General features: G+C 46.9%; 1 protein-coding gene across 2 annotated transcripts in view; it reads left to right on the top strand.

The window, feature by feature from the left end:
* TAFA1 (TAFA chemokine like family member 1) overlaps positions 1-20,892 on the top strand; it is a 1,279,349-nt gene that overhangs the window by 548,760 nt on the left and 709,697 nt on the right. The gene's annotated exons all lie outside the window — the stretch shown is intronic.

Raw genomic sequence — 20,892 nt, 5'->3', positions numbered from 1 at the left:
CCAACCGCAGCTCATCCAACAAGTGAGTGCGCAAAGTACCAAAGTGTCCCCACCTCCCACCGCCCACCTGACCAACCCCAACCAGTCAGGACCACCTGCCACCCCCCCTCCCCACACCCCAGACATCCATCCATCCGTCCAGAAAAGCAGTCGTACAACAAAGTGAAATGTGAACATAGAAGGGGAATTCCCGTTGGGGGTGCCCACTAGAGGTGCACTTCACCACTCTCCCACACTATGCCGCCGTCCCAGCCGAGTAGGCAGAGATACAAGGCAGGCACAGTGCTGGAGTGGGTGCCCGGAGCAAGAATAGAAAGAAAAAAAAAAAAAAAAAAAAAACCAAACAACCATCGCCATCCCAGCAGACATACCACACCACCTCTCGGTGAGGTCCGGAGGTCCACACATTCGCTCGAAATAGCATATGTTCATGGAAAGTCTACCGCTAGCGGCAGGCGTAACAATAATCTCAAGAGGCGATCAATACAGTCATCACGCTATCAAAACCTGCTCAGGAGTCCTCTTCCTCTCCCGCCGATTGGCGATCATTCTGTCCCAATCCATCTTGGCGATCAGCAGCAGTCCGCTCCCTCCTCAGTCGCTTCACAAATTCTTCTGCCTGCTGCGGATTTGTGAAAAAAGTCTGCTTCGCTTGATGCGTGATCCTCAACTTTGCAGGATAGAGCAAGGCGTAATCCACCTGGAGGTCCCTAAGCTTCTTCTTGACCGCCAAGAACTTGCGCCGCTGTTCCTGTACCATCGGAGTGAAGTCCGGGTATATGGTGAAGTTGACCCCCTCGAAGGATAGTGGGCGGGAAGTGCGAGCTGCCTGAAGAGCCGCATCACGATCCCGATAGTTCAGGAGGCGCGCAATGATAGGGCGCGGGGACGCACCAGGAGCCGGTCGCGGCCCAAGCGAACGGTGTGCCCGTTCCACAATAAACTGGGTAGAAAAAGCGTCCGCCCCCACTGCCCCAACCAAGAGCCTTTCCACATACGTCTCCATCTTTCCAACATTCGTCGTCTCCGGCACACCTACTACGCGAATGTTGTTGCGCCGACTTCTCGCCTCCAACTCCTCATTCTTTGCGGCTATCACTCGTAGGATATTGTCCATCCTTGCCAATTGACTGGTATGGGTGGCCGCAGTGTCGTCGTGATCCGAGATTCGCTGCTCCGCCGTCGTCAGGCGCTCTTCGTGGACATCAAGTTTCTGTACCACCGCGTCCATGCGGGAGGAAATTTTGTCCACTTTGTCCACTATGGTGGCGAAGCCCTGCCGCATCTCCTGCATCATTTGCTGGAAATCAGGGGTGATCGGCTGCGACAGAGCCTCGGCGACAGGCGGAGGTGGAGAACGTGAGGACCCAGCTTCCTGTGCCAGGCGGGCGCCCTTTCTAGTGGCCGCCGAGTCAAAGGAGAGCTTAGGTTGCCTATTGTCAGGCTTGCCCATGGTGCTACGTTCAGCGCAAGTGTTAATGGTGTGGACAGGGAGGCAGGGGGATCGATCCCCGAGAGCAAGTCCGCGGCCAATCCAGCAAAGACAACCAGCAGACACGCGAGGCAAATAACGTCAACAGGGAGAAAGCGCACCTCTGCACAGAATCGCCAGCTTTCTCAGTGCGACCATAGTAGGCTGCCACTGCCAACCGAGCAGTCGAATCGAAGATAACAAAATGCAGCCCAGAGGAGTACAGTGATGACCCCGTGTATCACACCTCAACGTAGAATGGGTAGTGGCACTCACAGCTCTGGAGTCTAGACAGCATGTGGGAGTAAGTTCCTACAATGGTCCGCAAGGCACAGGGTGGAGCAATCCAGGAACGCCGAGCAGATCAGGCGCCTCAGGGGCTGGCCGTGGGCCGTGGCAGGGAAATGGAGGCGCAATGACATGCAGTGGGAGGGCCTCGCCGCTACGCCCGACCCCGCAGGCTCCGCAACACAGCGACCGTTGCAGCAACAGAAGGGCGTCAAATGAAGAAAGGTACAGGTCCGCTGTGGTATGCTGCCTAATCCAGATGTAGACCCTGTGCTAATTCCAGATAATGAGCCATTGCAGGGAGCGATTGCAGGGTGAATGGGGTGCACCGCCGATATATCAAGTATGGCGGGCTCCGCAATTGCCTCAGTGACAATGGTGCCCAAGGAGCGTAAAGTCTGTCCCCCCGCCGTGCAAGCAGAGTATGTCCCCTCACAAGCTGCAGCTCACCTCCGCTCGTGTCCCGAAGATCGCAGGCTTCCAAAATCAAACCATGGAAGGGGGCACGAGCAGGCACGAAAGCCCCGCCACTCCCCTCCGTGACATGGCCGGCGTCCCGCTCAGGGGTCGGATCAATGCCCTCGTCACAGCTCCAAGTGCAGTGTACAGCGCGATCTCCGCGACGCTAGTGCTCCTCCTGTGAATACCGGCACCAGCCTCGCGTGCCGTCGCAGATCGCGTCCAGGCAAACAGCGAAGGAGAGTCCCTGAGGGGGGAGGGGACAGGCCTCCTCCCTACGTGTCAGGCCGCGGGCTGGGGTGAGCCGGGACGCCGGATCGTAGAACGTCTGACCTCCAGAGTGGCAGACGGTAACCTTTGAGGAGCCTGTAACTCCGGCCAGGAACCATCAAACGGCGCAGTGGTTGGCTCGAGTGTAGATTTTACCTCCCCAAAGCAATATCTCGGATCAGATCAGGGGACAGCGACGATTCGAAGGATCAATGACCGGATAGATGCTCCGGGCTGCAGGAGCCTCACAGCAGTGCGGCCATGCTGCAGTGCGCCCTCTAGCGCCCCTCGGATTTGCGGATTTTGCAGGAAATTCGCAAATCTCGCGGATTGCGGATTTCCCGAAAATCCGCAAAATCCGCGAGCGGAACGGATTTTCCGCCCATGCCTACTATGCACGCTGCATAGCCTAGTTTACGGCACCTTCATTGGAATGCATGCTATAGCGAGTCAGCATGGCAGCGTAATGCAGTGCGAGTCTCTCACACGCATTAAATCCATTGAAATTTTACCCTTTCTCTCTCACAATAGCACCTGACGCAGTCACTTTCGAGACAGGTTACCCACTGGGCACGCATGTTCTGATATTCTGAACATAGGCACGAATACAATGTAGTAGAGCTAGATTAACCTTGTCGTCATTTGTGTCTGCCTCTTATTTTATTTCCTTTCAGTTCCCAGGAAGCCCCTTGCGTGGAACCATTTTTTTGAACGACACTTTCACAGGTCGTATACCGGTGTCCTCCTAACTTGGAGGATCCGAGCAATTTTATGAGCACGAAGGTCCTGATGAATCGCCCTTAGGGCGTGAAACATGTTGACCGGTTTTTTCACAATAAGGGTTGACTAAGGGTTGGTCTCATTGCTCACCACTCCTTAATACCCCTGTAACTTTTAATCAAAGCAGTGAGCCTGACCATTAAAATAATCACCTACAGGACTCTACTGACTTTTTTTAACCACACCACCATGCTCACGATTGCACGTCTTTAGGCCCCTCACACACACACACCCGTTGGCCCAGAATAGAAGATCTCCGCCAAAGTGCAGCTTCCCTTGCTGCCCGACGGGCATTGCACCGCCAGCCTGCCGAAGGAGCAGGATACCGATGATGACGCTGGACGGTCATCAGCTGGGACTACAGTTGTGGTCCTGCCGGTAGCCTGTGTGAGGTATCCTTACATTCTGGAAAAAGGGTCTACACCACGCACTCTAGACCCCCTCACCACCACCTGTCTGATTAAGTGAGAGAGAAGACTGGCTGGGCTAAATTTCTAGCTCTCCTTGGGGAACTCTGTACACCAATTGTTGTTTGCTGCTTCCTAGGACAAGTACATTGGACCCCACTAAAAATTGTCCACCCTTATTCCCCCTATTTGATATCAGTTTTAGCGTGCTTTCTGCACGGGAATTTTTTGCATTAGGTTACCAGGGGCGAGAAGCTCTCGTCCTTTGGACCAAGCCACACAGTGAACCCCGAATCCACCCTATTGGGTGGTTGTTTTGACACTCTGTCCTGGCTCACGAGTTCAGGGCACCCCTTCCACATCGCACCGCAACATGGAGGACGTCCCTGGCCTCAGCTTTAATGAAGACACTATAGCTGAAACATTAAGGAACACGCCTTCACTACTCAATAATCCTCCAGCTGCTGCATCCGGAACATCATCTGATGAGTGGTCCACACTAAATGAGATGAAAAAAGAACTGATCAGGATAACGATCCATGGGCTAATGATGACTGAGTACCTGAGGAGCAATATAGCACCGCAGGGCCTAATTGTAAACATCGTCCCTAGGCTGTTCCTGGATGACAAACGTTTTAAAGTAGACTGGTGCCAGGTCTCCTGGAAATGTACCAAGGACCTGCTGTTCCTGATTAGCCAGACCGCCAAACGATTGTCTGAGGCACTCCAGGAGAGGATCTCTGCCATAGAAGCGACTATGAAAAACGCTACCTCTAAAAATAACAAAACAGCATTCACAACTAAACTCGCTGAGATTAACCAGGAGATGACTGAACACTATGACTTCCTGCTTAAACAAAAAACCACCAAATTGGAGAAAGACATAGCCAAGTTTGCAAAGGAAAAAGTATACCCCTATCTCAAAGATGATTTTAGAGGGAAAAAGAATAACTACTCCTCGGATGAAAATTCGAATACAGATACTAGGCGTGGCTCCACGAGCAGCGACTCCAGCGGAGGCTATCCGGCGAGAAACGCAAGACCCACACGTTCCTGGCAACAAGGATACCACCAAGGACCAGTGTTCCATGGCCCACCTCATGTACCACCACCATGGCAATATCCGTTTTACCCTCAGGGCCCCCCGCAATTCTACCCCCTTAATCCGCCTCCTTTTCAAGGCAGAGGTTGGGGCAGAGGAAGAGGGCGAAAGCGAGGCGGGAACAAGGGTGTTCAATGGCAAGACCAGACGCCAGAACCAACGGGGGTGGAAACCAGGAGCACGACATCCAGAGGGAGAAGAGCCTGATCGTGAATCTCTCCAAAAGAACCCTGACTACTATAGAGAAGACTGTTCTGGAAAAAGGACTGGGGTTTGTCCCTACACCGACCCCCGACTCATTTCAGGAAATGATCGAGTTGAAGCAGTTTTTCAGGAAGGTACGTCTCCGGGCATTTTTTGACAATCGGCCAGACATCCCCTGTGAAGACACGGGTCTCAGGAAACCATCTACGTTCACTCCCACTGATGGGATGGTACCACCAGAGGTCCTGACATTCGAAAGAGCAGTTCTGAGATCCATGAGGGATATACCCTCAACTAAACCGTTTAATAATCTATCCAATGCTGAAAGACAGGCAGCTTCCTCCCTTGGTAAGGATACTTCTATCGTCATCAAGCAGGCGGACAAGGGGGGTGCTACCGTCATACTTAACTATGACGATTATGATCTGGAGTGCAGACGTCAACTATCAAACACGACCCATTACAGACTACTGACAGAGGATCCAACCAACCGACTGACGACCACCGTGATGTCCCTGGTTATTGAAGCGGAGACCAATGGATGGCTAAGCAAAAAAGAGGCAGAATTTCTGGTAACCACGGACCCGGTTATACCGTACTTCTACACCTTGCCCAAAATACACAAGGGCACCACCCCAGTCCCAGGAAGACCCATCGTGTCCGGCATCGGTTCTATTTTAGAACCCCTGTCTCAATTCTGTGATGCTTTCCTGCAACCTCTGGTCAAACTCATCCCGTCTTATTTACAGGACACCAGAGATGTGCTTCGGCTTATCAACGACATGGACGGCAGAGAGGACATCGATCTCCTCCTGACACTCGACGTGGAAGCGTTGTACACCAATATACCCCAACAGGCAACACTCGAATCGGTGGACTCTCTCCTACGACAAGAGGAGTGGCTGTCCCCCACTCCAGTTTCCTTCATTATGGAATTGGCGCATATCGCGCTTACCGAAAATTTTTTCAAATACGAGTCCAACTTGTATCACCAGATTCGCGGGACATCTATGGGCTCGACCTTCGCGCCGAGCCTGGCCTGCATCTACATGGCAGCGTTTGAGGAAAGATGCATTTACCCCACTGAACACAATCCTTTCCGTGAGAATCTCACGTGCTGGCGTCGATACATTGACGACATCTTGGTGTTTTGGAAGGGGGACCGGATGACCTGTGAGGCGTTCTGCACATGGATAAACCTACAAGACCCGTTCCTTAAGTTCACGGGCACCATTTCCAATGAATCCATACCTTATTTGGACCTCACCATAGTCCTGGAACCCACTACGATCAGCACTACTCTCTACAAAAAGGAGACAGATAGGAACAGTCTGCTGCCTTACACTAGCCATCACACGAGATCCCTGAGGGACAATTTACCATTCGGTCAATTTCTCCGCCTCCGGAGAAATTGCAGTTCAACCAACGACTTCAAACAACAAGCACGCTCCCTACAAACCAAACTCCTGGATCGAGGGTATCCCACGCGGCTCTTAAAAAACTCCACCAAAAGAGCCCTCAACAATAACAGAGAGGCCTTGCTTGAGGTGCATCCCAAGGAGCCAGACGATAAGATTACCTGCGTTACCTCGTTTACCAGGAACTCCTCATTTATCAAAAAAACTGTCAATACACATTGGGGCATCCTCAATTCCGCAGGGATGGAGTTACCACGCCCACGTTTTGCCTTTAAGAGGACGGCTAATCTCAAGGACACACTTATCCATACCCGTCCCAAGAAAACCTGCATCCAAGCTGTGAATACGCTCTGGGACCTTCCCCCAGTAACTGGACACTATCGTTGCGGTACTTGTGTCGTATGTCCACAGACCATCCAGGGCAAGACCATTGTACTTAATAACAATTTCACGTGGACATTAAACAAACATACGAACTGCAACAGCTCCAGGTGCATTTATGTTTTAATCTGCCCCTGTGAATTGTTGTACATCGGGATGACCATGCGTCCTGTTAAGCAACGGATAATGGAGCATAACAGGAACATCCGATGTCATAAGACACATACTAAGCTCTATGACCATTGCAAGGACAATAATCATTCTCCGGAAAACATCCGATGGACTGTTATTGAGTCCTTACCACATCTCAACCAAAAGGCTCTGTTCAGACATGAACAGAGATGGATACATCGATTACAGTGTGATGATTTGGGATTAAACGATGGGGTGCCCTGGACGACTCTCGCCAGATAGTCACGATTCTGGACCTGTTGTCCACTTCTAAATGCCTTTGTATGCCTCACCATACATCTCTGTCCATTCCAAGATGGCGCCCGCTTTACCTTTCCCGGACTGCGCTGTCTCTAAGCAAGCCCCTCTTTGGTGTTTACCTTCGCGCGCCGTCACCTAGCAACTTGAGGGACACACCCCTCGTTGCGCGCGCAACTTTCCCATATCTACCCCGGACACTGCCTGACTACCGTGCCGGTTGTCCAGTCATCCGAATTCGTGTGGGAAGGGTAGGTGCAGAGAAGCCTGCCTGCAGCGACCCGTGAGGTAAGGTGTTGAGCCAAAGAACCGGCCGCTATCTGCTAAGACACGCAGTATTCCCGCCCCTGAACGCGGGTTACCGGATGGCTTTCCCTTCCCCTGAAATATTCCACGGGATTCCTTTCTTTCCCCGCAGGATTCCCTCACTCGCTGCTGGCCCCACCTGGACAGCTTGCGAGACTCCATGAGGAATTAGTAAGGGTAAGTGCACCGCCGATTTGTAGATTTACCCCGTTCACACCACCGGGTTGAAGAGGGCATTTTATTCCTTGCCTTCCTCGCAGCTAGACCCAGACACCCCACGCTCGCTGGTACACACGATCACTCCACCAGCTTTGAAGTTACTATCAAAACAGAGTGTTAAACCACGATTTTTGGTTTTATCTGTGTGGCGCTTTACTGTTTAGGGCTTAAAACTTGAAGTCCACAAATTTGAAAACCGGTGTCACATGCCGCTTGATCACCCTGAGGTGCATAACTGACACTGGTTTCGCAGCGTGATGACCCAATCCACTATGCACGCTGCATAGCCTAGTTTACGGCACCTTCATTGGAATGCATGCTATAGCGAGTCAGCATGGCAGCGTAATGCAGTGCGAGTCTCTCACACGCATTAAATCCATTGAAATTTTACCCTTTCTCTCTCACAATAGCACCTGACGCAGTCACTTTCGAGACAGGTTACCCACTGGGCACGCATGTTCTGATATTCTGAACATAGGCACGAATACAATGTAGTAGAGCTAGATTAACCTTGTCGTCATTTGTGTCTGCCTCTTATTTTATTTCCTTTCAGTTCCCAGGAAGCCCCTTGCGTGGAACCATTTTTTTGAACGACACTTTCACAGGTCGTATACCGGTGTCCTCCTAACTTGGAGGATCCGAGCAATTTTATGAGCACGAAGGTCCTGATGAATCGCCCTTAGGGCGTGAAACATGTTGACCGGTTTTTTCACAATAAGGGTTGACTAAGGGTTGGTCTCATTGCTCACCACTCCTTAATACCCCTGTAACTTTTAATCAAAGCAGTGAGCCTGACCATTAAAATAATCACCTACAGGACTCTACTGACTTTTTTTAACCACACCACCATGCTCACGATTGCACGTCTTTAGGCCCCTCACACACACACACCCGTTGGCCCAGAATAGAAGATCTCCGCCAAAGTGCAGCTTCCCTTGCTGCCCGACGGGCATTGCACCGCCAGCCTGCCGAAGGAGCAGGATACCGATGATGACGCTGGACGGTCATCGACTGGGACTACAGTTGTGGTCCTGCCGGTAGCCTGTGTGAGGTATCCTTACATTCTGGAAAAAGGGTCTACACCACGCACTCTAGACCCCCTCACCACCACCTGTCTGATTAAGTGAGAGAGAAGACTGGCTGGGCTAAATTTCTAGCTCTCCTTGGGGAACTCTGTACACCAATTGTTGTTTGCAACTTTGCAGCAATGCCAATTCGTATTGTACTAGGTCTCTGGTGATGTCACAATATTACAATTCCAGCTGTAGTAAATATAGGTCCATGAGAAGCATCTGGCTTACATTTTGATTAAGAACTAGTGTGGTTTTTGCCTAAAGTATAGCCATTGCTGATGTAAACTTTCATATTTGGTGTAATAATTGCGCATTGCGTGATCAATATTTTAATTGAACTACTCTTAAAAAAAGTGTTTGTACGTATTAGGAGTGTCTCAAAGTTTTTTTGAACAAACCCATGATTACTGTTAATACTACGCTTAATGCCTAGAATTCACAAAGATCCAGATTTTTGATTTTCAGATTTTTGAGAACGTTGGCATCCCTTGGAAGATGTTATGAGAGAATCAATCAATCAATCAATCATTACAGTTGTATAGCGCACTACTCACCCGGGATGGTCTCAAGGCGCTGGGGGAGAGGGGTCCGCTACTGCTCAAAAAGCCAGGTCTTGAGTTGCTTCCTGAAGGAGAGATGGTCCTGGGTTCGCCGAAGGGGGATGGGGAGGGAGTTTCATGTATTGGCTGCCAGGTATGAGAAGGATCTTCGTCCGGCGGTGACTCTGCATATGCGTGGAACGGCGGTGAGGGCAGGGCTGGTCGACCATAGCTGGCGGGTGGGCGTGTAGAAGGTCAGGCGGTTGTTGAGGTACTTAGGGCCTTGGTCGTGGAGTGCCTTGTGTGTGTGGGTGAGGAGTCTGAACGCGATCCTCTTGCTGACGGGGAGCAAGTGCAGGTCTTTCAGGTGGCTGGAGATGTGGCTGTGTCAGGAGATGTCCAGGACGAGTCGTGCGGAGGCGTTCTGGATTCGTTGGAGTCTTTTCTGAAGTTTGGCTGTGGTTCCGGCGTAGAGGGTGTTTCCGTAGTCCAGTCGGCTGGTGACGAGTGCCTGGGTGACTGTCTTCCTGGTTTCGGTGGGGATCCATCGGAAGATCTTTCGGAGCATGCGCAGGGTGTTGAAGCATGATGATGAGATGGCATTGACTTGTCTGGTCATCGAGAGGGAGGAGTCCAGGATGAAGCCCAGGTTACGTGCGTGTCCGTTGGCTTGGGAGTGGTGCTCAGGGCAGGGAGCCACCAGGAGTCGTCCCAGGTGGAGGGCGATGACCTCAGGATGAGGACTTCTGTCTTGTCTTAGTTCAGTTTCAGGCGGCTGTTCTTCATCCACTCGGCGACGTCTTTCATCCCTTCGTGTAGGCTGGTTCTGGCGGTAGCTGGGTCGTTGGTGAGGGAGAGGCTCAGCTGGGTGTCGTCGGCGTAGGAGATGATGTTGAGGTTGTGTTGGCGTGCAATGGCTGCGAGGGGGCTCATGTAAATGTTGAAGAGGGTGAGGCTGAGTTATGATCCCTGTGGTACTCCGCAGATGAAATCTGTGGCCTCGGATCTGAACGGGGGGGAGGCGGACTCTCTGGGTTCTACTGGCGAGGAACGAGATGATCCACTCCAAGGCCTTCTATTGGATTCCGATGTTGCTGAGGCGCTGCACTAGGGTGCGGTGACAGACAGTGTCGAACGCTGCGGAGAGGTCCAGGAGGATGAGGGACGCTGTTTCCCCGTTGTCGAGCAGGGATCTGACGTCGTCAGTGGCTGCGATGAGGGCGGTCTCGGTACTGTGGTTGGCTCAGAAGCCGGACTGCGAGTGGTCGAGGGATCTGTTTGTCTCGAGGAAGGCGGCAAGCTGTCTGTTGAAGGTCTTCTCGATGACTTTGGCAGGAAAATGGAGGAGCGAGATGGGGCAGAAGTTCTTGAGGTCAGTGGGGTCCGCTGTTGGTTTCTTCAGGAGGACGTTGAGCTTGGCGTGCTTCCAGCTTTCCGGGAAGGTGGCGGTGTTGAAGAAGGCGTTGATGATGTCCTGGAGATGGGGTGCGATGAAGGAGTCGGCCCTGTTGAAGACGTGGTGGGGGCAGGGGTCAGTTGGGGATCCGGAGTGGATGATGTTCATCGTGTGGGTGGGTCCAGGCGCAGAGGGTGGTGGTGGGTGGCGTTGGTTCGGTGGTTGGGTGCGTGGTTGGTGCGCCGAAGCTGTTGTGTATTTCGGCGATCTTGCGGTGGAAGAACGTGGCGAGCGAGTCGCAGAGGTCTTGCGAGGGAGTGATGTCGTTGTTTCCGGCGTTGGGGTTGGAGAGCTCTTTGACGATGCTGAAGAGTTCCTTGCTGTTGTGGGCGTTGTTGTCCAGTCGTTCTTTGAATGCTGTCTTCTTGGTGGTGCGGATCAGCCGGTGGTGTTTGCGGGTGGCTTGCTTCAGGGCAGTCATGTTGACTGTGGTCTGGTCGTTGCGCCAGGCTTTCTCGAGGGTGCGTCAGTTCTCCTTGGAGTTCTTAAGTTCGTCGGTGAACCAAGAGGCTTTCTTGCTGCCGTGTCCGCTGGGAGGTGCCTTCAGTGGTGCGAGGTCATCTGCGCAGTTGGTGATCCACTGTGTGAGGTTGTTGGCTGCTTCATTGGGTTCCGTTGTTCTGGCGGGAGGGTTCTGGCTGAGGGAGGTGGTGAGCTGGTCGGCGGTGATCTTGTTCCAGTTCCTGCGAGGAACCTGTTGCGGGTGGTGGTGGGTCGTGGTTTTACTGAAGCTGAGGTGGACGCAGCAGTGGTCAGTCCAATAAAGTCCGGTGGAATGGCTGAAGGCGGTGTACTTGCTGGAGGAGAAGACTGGGTCAAGCGTGTGGCCGGCGTAGTGGGTGGGTGTGTTCACCAGTTGCTTGAGTCCGAGGTTGGCGAGGTTGTCCAGCAGGGTGGTGGTGTTGTTGTCCTTGTTGTTCCCCAGGTGGAAGTTGAGGTCCCCTAGGAGGATGTAGTCAGCGGCGGGGAGGGCGTGTGGACTGATGAAGTCTGTGATGTCTTCGCTGAATTGTGTGCGTGGTCACGGGGGTCTGTAGATGAGGGTTCCTTTGAGTGTGGTCTTGGGGTCGGTGTGTATCTGGAAATGGAGGTGTTCGGCGGCGGTGAAGGTGTCGTCGGAGCTGGTCGTGATGCAGATGGTGTTCTTGTATACGATGGCGATGCCTCCTCCCGTCTGGTTGACGCGGTCCCTCCGAGTGATCTTGTATCCGTCCGGGATGGCGATGGTGATGGCGGGCGCTGAGGAGGCGTTCATCCAGGTTTCCGTGAGGAAGGCGACGTCTGGTGATGTTGTGTTGAGCAGGTTCCAGAGTTCGACGGCGTGTCTGTGGACGGAGCGGGTGTTGAGAAGGATGCACTTAAGGTGGTTGCTGCTGGTGCTCGACTTGGCGTGTGCGGTGCAGGTCCGGAGGCAGGTGAATTTGCAGGCTTGGCAGGTGAAGGGTCCGTGGGTGCATTTCGGGGTGGCTCAGTAGTAGGCGGGGTTCCGGCCGGCGTTGAATGCGTGGAGGGTGGCGGCGTCGTAGGTCCGTCGGGTGCGTTGGTATCGTCGAGGACCAGGGGTCCTGGCGCTGGGCGCGGTCCAGGCGTGGACGGGCGCAGACGGGCTTGGCTTTGGCACGCCTTTGGCACACAATCGGCGCACAATCTGCCCACCCGCTGCGCGTGAACGCAGCGCGCACGTGCGGACTCTGCCATAAATGGAGAGTGGGGGGGAGGAAGGAGGGAGGAGCAGCTGGGAGGTGTGAGCGGGGTGGCGAATGGGAGAGGGAACCGAAGGAAGGGGCCGGGGCTGCGGGGGATCAGCGGCAGGGAGAGAGCAGGGTGGAACAGCGGGAAAGGCAGCAGAAGCGCGAAAAACAGAAAAAAACAAAACTGGGTCACAGCGGAATGCAGAGGAACAAAAACAGGTGCACAGCAGGCAAATACTGTGGCTACCTGAGGAGAGTCCAGGGGGAGGAGAAGAGCCTCGACAGCAGGGGCAGCGACGAGCGTGCGGCGGCAACAGGGAACCGGGTGACCCAGGAGGAGCCACGCGGCGGGTTGAGCGACCGGCACTGACGAGGTCAGGCTAGGTCACCTAGGTCTAGAGAAAAGGTCAGAGAAAAAAAGAATGCCAATATTCATTCAATTTCAAAGTCACTAGGCCAACCGCTGTCAAAGGAACTCACAGAAAAATGCACATATGTTTTCAATGCCACCTAGCATTTATGGGTAATATTAGCACTAACAAGAAAATATGGCCAGCTAATGGAGAAAACTGTATAAGTGCATTATAAGGATTTCTGCTACACACTGGTTTTGTAATATAAACTTTTCACGCACTTAATAAGGATTGGTGGACAGAAAAGTTAACATGCGAGTAATCATGCATCAGGAGAAAATAAAGCAAATCGGTTATAGACATTTTAATTGATATATAATGAACATTTGTGTAAATGAAAACATTAATATAGATTGTTTGAATAACATTTACTTTAGTTCCTACATAATTCTCTTTCAGTTGAATTTTTTAGTTTTCAATCAATTCAGTATAATGTTGGTGGCCCATAAATATTGTGTATATGCAATAAGTAGAAATACATTTCCAGCTTTAGCTTTCATGTGTAGACAATTCCTTTATAATTGAAGAATTAGACTTATAGATGAAGAAGAGCTTGGGACAATGGATCATAAATTTGTTTTAGCATTTACCCTACCATAAGTGCACCACTGCTATCTAAATTTAGTTTTTGACCTGAATATTCAATTCTCATGTGAAAATTCAATGATTCAAAGTGAGAAATTTGAACCTGTTAGTAAGAGTGCCACGTTGAAGCATCTATATAGAAGTCTTGTATGTATGTGATGTACATTATTTGTGGGCAGAAAGATTTTAAAGATACTACTGAGTTACTTCAAACCAATGAAACAAAATTCTGAACAACCAGACTACAGTTAATAGTTGAACTTGTTAGATATTTTCAACCATCCTCAAAATTCTTGTCTACAACATTTGAGTAAAACCAAGGAATGTGGGGCAAACATTGACTGAAAAATGGAAAACTGGATTTATTTATATGTTGTTGAGCAGTTTGCTATGACATTACCTAGACACAAAAGGATGACACACCCCTTTACATCAGCATATGTTATGAGTTACAGGTTCAAAGGGAGAGATTACAATCATTACAATAACTGAACAGAGCAGAGTATATTACACCCTACTGTGCATGAGTATTACATGTCCCATAAGCAGAGCTTTTGCAAATTAAGATATAAAAATAGATATCAAAGAATATAATAAACAGTATACAATAGTGTAAAGCATTCTGGATAAAAGAAAATTAGTAACAGTGTGAAGACTTTCTAGACATAAGCCTTTGGGACTGATACAGACCCTTTCGGAGCAAAGTAGCTTTGAAACAAACGGATGACTCAGGTGATGAGACTATTGCCAGAAGAGGATTTATTTAGTCTCTTCTGAAAAGATGGTATTTCAAGAAGGAGGAAATCTGAGCAGGCTTAGCGGAAGTTAGTGCAATGCCAGGGGCCAAAACCTAATGCAGGCTCTCTGCATGCTTCCTACATTGTGGCCAGATGCAATAAGCAGAGAAAATCTGGAGTCTGAAACCATCAAGTGGAATTATAACACAAGCCACCTCATTTTTAATGAAGATGGAAAGCTTGCTTTTAAGTAAAAATCAAAAAATAAATGATGTTAAAAGAGAGCATGGCCCTGGAAAGCATGGGGCCTGGTGCACGTCATCTCTTCCCACATCCCAATTAGGCGGCCCTGAATTAGAGCTCCAAAGTTGTCTCTGACAACCTGAAAAAGCTAATTATTGGGCTAGATATATTTGGCGCAATAGTGTACAGAATTGTGGGTACTGCAGGCTATTCTTTACATATACATATTGCCTCAATGATGAGCCATGCCACCATAATTAAGCTTGGAGATGGATGTTTAAACTTTCTTGTGCTGGTGTCTCTAGCAGCTATGTAAAGAGCCATTTTGAGAGATGCTAGGTATAGTTTATGGATTTTAACAAAGAGTTCCTGTAGTCCATCCCTGAGAGCACTTGAACTTGAATAACTTGTTTAAAATGTGGATGATTTAATAATAGAGTTAAGAATATATATAGTTTTGGAACTTTAAAAAATTCCTCAAAAATCAGCCGAACTACGAATTCTGATTTACTCACCTTTTTTCAGGGGAGACCTCAGTGCTGCATCTTTCAGCTCACTACTGTTCCTGAAAAGTTAATTTAACTGTACTTACCAGTAACTTGAACTTTTTTCCATGGGATATCATTGCCTGCTATATAAAATATATATAAATTGAACAAATATTGAAAAAATGTAAATGTTGCAATTTCAATATTTTTAAAAACATTTATTTTTCAATTTATATAAAAAATATGTAATGTAATTTAAAAAATAAAATATCTAAAAATAAATAATTTAAAATAATGTAGTAAATCAGTATAAAAAATATAAAAATACATTTAAAAATTATCATTTACAAAACTTTGAAATTCACTGAAAAAAACATAGGTTTCAGCCACGTTATAGTTAAAAATTAGCATTTAAAAAACCTTAGAAATTCACTGAAAAAAACCATAGGTTTCACCCGCGGTATAGTTAGAAATTAGCATTTAAAAAACCTTAGAAATTCATGAAAAAACCATAGGTTTCACCAGCGTTATAGTTAAAAATTAGCATTTAAAAAACCTTAGAAATTCACTGAAAAAAACATAGATTTCACACATGTTATAGTTAAAAATTTGCATTAAAAAAACCTTAGAAATTCACTGAAAAACCATAGGTTTCACATATGTTATAGTTAGCTGGACATTTCACTCATACAAAACCATTGAAATTCCTCCGTTATAGTTAACTATAATTCGCGCGCCAGCAATGCACTGCTGATGACGTCACATATTACATCACTCATGACATGGTCAGTGACATCACTCATGAGTAAATATATATATATATATTGATGCATATATATATATATATATATATATATATATATATATATATATATATATATATATATATTGCAACAAGTTGGCTCCCGGGTTTCCCGTATTCGGCGCTACTCAGTGGGTGCATGGCTTACTGCGGTAGAGCACAAACCGCTTCCTATTTCAACAACGATTTCCAAAGAACACCAACAAAGCCGCCACTTCAGTCACTCGTAGTTTAGTAGACAGATTTAATTTATTCTTAAATCCATTGCAGCATCTTTACACAGCAAAAACCAACGCGTTTTGGTAACTCCTCTTACCTTGTTCACGGTTCATGGTTTTTGAGTGAATTTCTAAGGTTTTTAAAATGCTAATTTTTAACTATAACGTGTGTGAAACCTATGTTTTTTTCAGTAAATATATATATATATATATATATATATATATATATATATATATATATTCATGTACGCATATATATATGTACCCAAGAACTCCGTTGTATCATCCATCCATTACAGCCAGGATAAGAAACGAATCGGACCCATTCAGGTAGATTTGTAAGTTTTTATTTGTGCGTTTTTCTCTCCGCCATGACGCGTTTCTGGCCCTCGAGCCCTTGATCACATTCAGACAGTTTAGTCACTAACCCATGCATTTAGTAAGACACATTTAATCACTCACTCATACAGTCAGTCACGCACCTACTAAATCCTTCATCCAGACACTTATACATCCACTCATTCTTCAATATGTAAAACATATTTAAACTTTACAGAAACACACAGTCACTGGATGATGTCATCAATGATGTCAAATGAGATGTTATCAGTGATGTCATCAGTGATGACATTTGAGATGTCATCAGTGATGTCATCAGTGATGTCACTGACCATGTCATGAATGATGTAATATGTGACATCATCAGCAGTGGATTGCGGGTGCGCGAAATATAGTTAGTACAACTAACTATATAGGAGCAATTTCAATGGTTTTTTAAATGCTAATTCCTAACAATATAAGGCCTGAAACCTATGGGTTTTTAAGTGAATTTGCAAGGTTTTTTAAATGCTAATTCCTAACTATATAAGGCCTGAAACCTATGGTTTTTTAAGTGAATTTGCAAGGTTTTTAAATCCAAATTGCTAACTTTATAAGGTTTGAAACCTATGGTTTTTTCAGTGAATATATATATATATTTATATATGCCATCCCGAGTTGTTGTTATTATTTTCGCGTCTGTGAACGCGATAGTATTTTCTTTATGTTCATTTGTTTTGGCACACCATGTGATTGAAACTATAATTGTTTGCACTATTCACCTTTCCAACCACTCGTGACCAAGGGGAGGAGCCCCGAAACGCGTCGGAGAGACATTGTTTCTGTTTGTCATGGCTGAATAAAGAAGCTTTGGAACACGCTATTTGGTGTCCGTACTTCGCACTGTCGTTTCACCAAAAGACGTGAGTGTGATTGTTCTGAATATATATATATATATATATATGCTTAAAGATGTATAATATTGATCAGGATGAAGCCCAGAGATTTGATGTATTCTACAAAAATGGGATTGCAGTTTGGCATTGAGCAGCCACTTCGACAAGATTGGGCCGGGACATTGCAGTTTGGACAGTGATCAAAAGAAGCTTTGGTATCCAGAATTATAAGTCAACTAGAGCTTGTGTTCCTACTTAGAAGTCATTAGGGGAGCCAATTTTTAGGCAGATATACAGTGTCACCTGTCTAAAAATAATAGGCGGTCTTTGAGTGTTTGATGGAAGAATATAGTGGTTCATATATAAATATTGAAGAGAGTGTAGGATGGTACCTTTTCTGATCACTGAGGGTATGGAAAGCGAATTCACCAGTTTTATGTGGTGACATTTGTTTTTGAGGTATGCTGTCTGATGACCATGCCCATCAACCTCATTCTAACTTTAAACAATTTGAGAAAATGGGAGTGAAACACTGTGTCAAAAGATACTGACAAATCCCAAAGGATGATCAGACAGGAGTCACCGCTCAGTGCATCATTCACTTTTTTGTAATTTCTGTTTCTTTGCTGCCACCTTATCTGAATAGATTGACTTTCGTTGAGGAGGTCAATATTACCTAGGAGAAGCTAGAACTGAGCCTCTAACCAGTTATGAAGGACTTTTTTTAAGTATAGGGAGATTTTAAACTGGTGGAAATCATTTAGATCCTGCGTGCTGCACTCCTACTTTTCTCAATAGTGGAGAGACTTAGGGGCATATCAGCAAGGAACGGCGATGAATAACGCAAAGCGTGCTTAGCGCTTTGTTATTCATCGCCATCTATCTCTAGAATTTATCTCCCTGGTTGAGCGCTATCAACAACGCGTTGCTCCAAAGCGATAAAAATTCCAGAGATTGTGGGGGAAATCGCCGTTTTGCTGGGAACATCGCTGATTTTCCAGCGATGTTCCCTGCAAAAGGGTGATAACCTTGCTGATACGACCCAGATGGTCGTAGCAGAATTATCCTCCCCCTTTGTTAAGGATGGGTAAGTCAGGATTTTAGCAGACGTTAGTTTTTGGAGAAAACAGCAGTTTTCTCCAAAAACTAACGTCGGCTAAAATGCTGGGACAGCTTTGTAAATATCACGATGTGCACATCAGTGATATTTGCAAGGCTATACTGCCCAGTGACGCCCACTTTGCATCTCATTAGAGATGCGAAGGGAGGCGTCGGGAAAAAGGGTGCTAACATGCGATTATGCATGATAGCACCCTCTTGTAAATAGGGGGATCATTTTATCTCCCCTTTTTTGGCTTTTAAAGCCAAAAAAGCGGAGATAAAGCCCTTGTTAATATGCCCCTTAACGTGTTAGGTACTCAGTCTTCACACGGTGATGCATCAATTAGTTTCAAACGAAATAACAAGACTGTGGGGCTGACTTGTTTGGAATGTTAGAAGTTATGGAGTCAAGGGCATAACACAATGGTTTTATATTGACTAAGATGTTCATCATTTCTGATTTGGGCACTACTCTAAATGATGACCTCTTGACCTTCGAATTGTGGGTGAGGTCGCATTTATTGTGTGTCAACTGGACGGGTGCTATTGAGAGTTCTCACTTTTTCAACTTCACCTCACAAATGCAGAGACCATATCACATGTTTTTATGAGGTATTCTGTGATCCCCTCAAAAGAAAGATGTTTAGAATGTTTTACTCTCTCAAACACGACTTTTTGCTTTTTCTACCTTGACGCATTAATAGCCGCCCCAGCCCATAAATCATTTGCCCTCGAACAACCCCTGCCCACATCTCATTGTAGTGAATATGTTAATTTTTGACGGATTACCCCATTGTTACAAAGAAAACTTTTGAAGAGTTCAGAAAGTCTAGTGCTTTAGGTTTACACCATAGATAATGATTTAACGTGTGTATTTTGTTATTAAATTTGTAAATGTTCTACATAGGCGTCGACAATCTGCATTATCATTATTTACCGCCGCTTGCCGGGCCAGGTATAAAAAAAGCACCATGACTGCACGGTTTTGCACATTAATCCATAATTAAGGAATGCATTCGAGAGTCGTATTAGTTTTCAATAGCATTTTTGAGGCTAGCATATACATTTCCATTAGATCTGCAAACAGATTGTTCCCTACCATGAAATATAAAGAAGATCTTCTGGATTAGAGGTTTCCAATTGAAAGGGGTCAAAAAATAAGGGGAGTGATGTGGGTCCGCAGCTCGGAAGATTTGAGAACACATTGAATTTACAATAATAAGAACAGATCTTGAAAAAAATACATTTTGCAATTGTGCGAATAGATATTAGAAAATATGTAATGCAAGTGTTATTTCTGTCATAAATGGAATGCAGTAGAGAATGGTCCCAGAAATCTATGATAATGAGCCAATTATTTGGATGGTGCTGAAGCTAGCTTTACTTTGAACTGCGGGAGGATGACACAGTTTTGCACTTGCGTGCCACGAATCCAGCAGCACACAAAACGACTTTGTTCTGTGGGTCATGCACAATATCGTTTGTGAGCTACACTGCAGTGAAAAGAAGCTTTCAAGATGTGAGGTACAGCTTTCAGAATTTCCACAGCCAGGTCTTACAAATCTATTTATGATTTTCCCACCAAAAAATAGCTGCAAAAATATTTCAACTAAACCTGCAATCTATTTAAAACTGTTTTTAATCTCTAAGTCATTTTGGTGGCCTACTTCTCATATTGTACTGAATTTTGTGTTTTCCTGGTGCATTTGATCTAAATAGCCTCTGGGAAATTAGAAGAAAGGTGTCATTCGGTACATTTTTAAAAGCTTTTTGAATTTTAGTTGAAGGCATATAGTGAAGTGCAGTTGGTTCCCATTAGCATAACATAATAATAGACATTGTCTATCACTGGTAATGTAGGTTAAATTCTTCCAAGACCTCATTTTAAGTTTTATTCTGCTCCACCTCTTAAAACCTGGTCAGGCGTCTTTAAAAACATGATTTGAAACTGGACAGAGAAGGTTATCTTGCAAATCTCAGATTAATACAACTTTGCAAAATTGACCCATGTGGTTCTTTCTGGTGTGGCTTTATGGCACTAACTCCTTCACTGATAACTATATAGTCTCTTAGTCCAGCCCAATTGACACCTCACTGCCAGTACTTTCATTTCCATGGGTGATTTTGATGACAGACACAACAGCGTAGACAACTTGCTCTGAAATAAGATGGTAAGCGAGTAACATTATTTTTCTGCCCCCAACCACATACTAAGCATGAGCGAATTTTGCGGATCTCGCGTTCGCGAATTTTGCGGATTTGCGGATTCGCAATCCGCAAAATCCGCGAATTCCCGCGAATTTGCGGATTTTTTTTTTGTGTTCGCCCGTGTTTCTGCCAGTTCGCGGGGGTTTTGTACACTTTCGCAAATTGCGAACTTACCTGTCGGGTCGCAAGTTTCGCGAACTTGTTGTTTCTACGTGTCCAGCCTGTTTGGGACACTCTTCTTCATCACTGCCACTCTCTGTCACCACTGCCACTCTCTGACTACTCATGCCACCCTCTGGCCCACCCATGCCACCCTCTGTTTCATCACCACACCCTCTGGTTGTCCAGTGTACAATATTTTCGGCAAAGCAAAGCACACCTTCCCTGCCT

This window comes from Lissotriton vulgaris, chromosome 9 (genome assembly GCF_964263255.1).
Source record: "Lissotriton vulgaris chromosome 9, aLisVul1.2, whole genome shotgun sequence".
In the NCBI taxonomy this organism is placed as follows: Eukaryota; Metazoa; Chordata; class Amphibia; order Caudata; family Salamandridae; genus Lissotriton; species Lissotriton vulgaris.
The sequence above is the reverse complement of the archived record's forward strand: the minus strand, read 5'-3'. Positions and strand labels throughout refer to the sequence as shown.